Here is a 746-nt window from a genome sequence, read left to right as displayed (position 1 = left end):
CGAGGCGAGCGGTGTCGGGAGATGTAGTCGAGGGAGCGGCGGGTACGGGGATGGTGTGTGAGAGAGACAGTCATTGAGCATATGACTGTGTGTGATGTGTCAGTGTGAGTGCACGTGTATGACTGTCTGTGTGTGATGGGGTTAGGGGAGAAGTGTATAATCGTGTCAACGTGTGATTGTCGAAGAGAGTGTGTGTGATTGTGTCTATGCGTGATACTGCCAGCCTCTGCGTGTGTAATTGTGTCTGTGATGTCAGTGTGCGCACACACAATGGTGTCAGTGTGATTGTGTCAATGTGTGTGTGAGATACTGTCAGCCTGTGTGAGCGCAAAGGTGTCCATGTGCTGGTGTCAGTCAGTGTGTGCATGCACAGTGGTTTTAATGTGGCATGTGAGAGATGGTGTCAGTGTGACACTGTCATGGTGTGTGTGATTATAATAATGTTTTGACACTATCAGAATGAAATGTTTTTATTTTATCAGAGTGAAACAATTTAACAATATTGAAACAAAGCTTTTCAGTGTTTTGGAATCTAAAAAATTTGGAATTTCCATTCTGTGGAAAATTTTGACATTTTGAACAAAACCAAACTTCAAAATGTCAGAATTTCCCATGGAACAGAAATTCTATTTTCCAACCAGATCTAGTTTTAGACTTTCACCCTAGAATGTCCTATTGTCCTGCAATACATACAATCAACACTTAGTAAAGTTATACAGTAAAGGTATTAGACACATCTATGGAAG

The sequence above is a fragment of the Chelonoidis abingdonii genome, chromosome 3 (assembly GCF_003597395.2).
Source record: "Chelonoidis abingdonii isolate Lonesome George chromosome 3, CheloAbing_2.0, whole genome shotgun sequence".
In the NCBI taxonomy this organism is placed as follows: Eukaryota; Metazoa; Chordata; order Testudines; family Testudinidae; genus Chelonoidis; species Chelonoidis abingdonii.
This window is presented reverse-complemented; position numbering follows the sequence as displayed.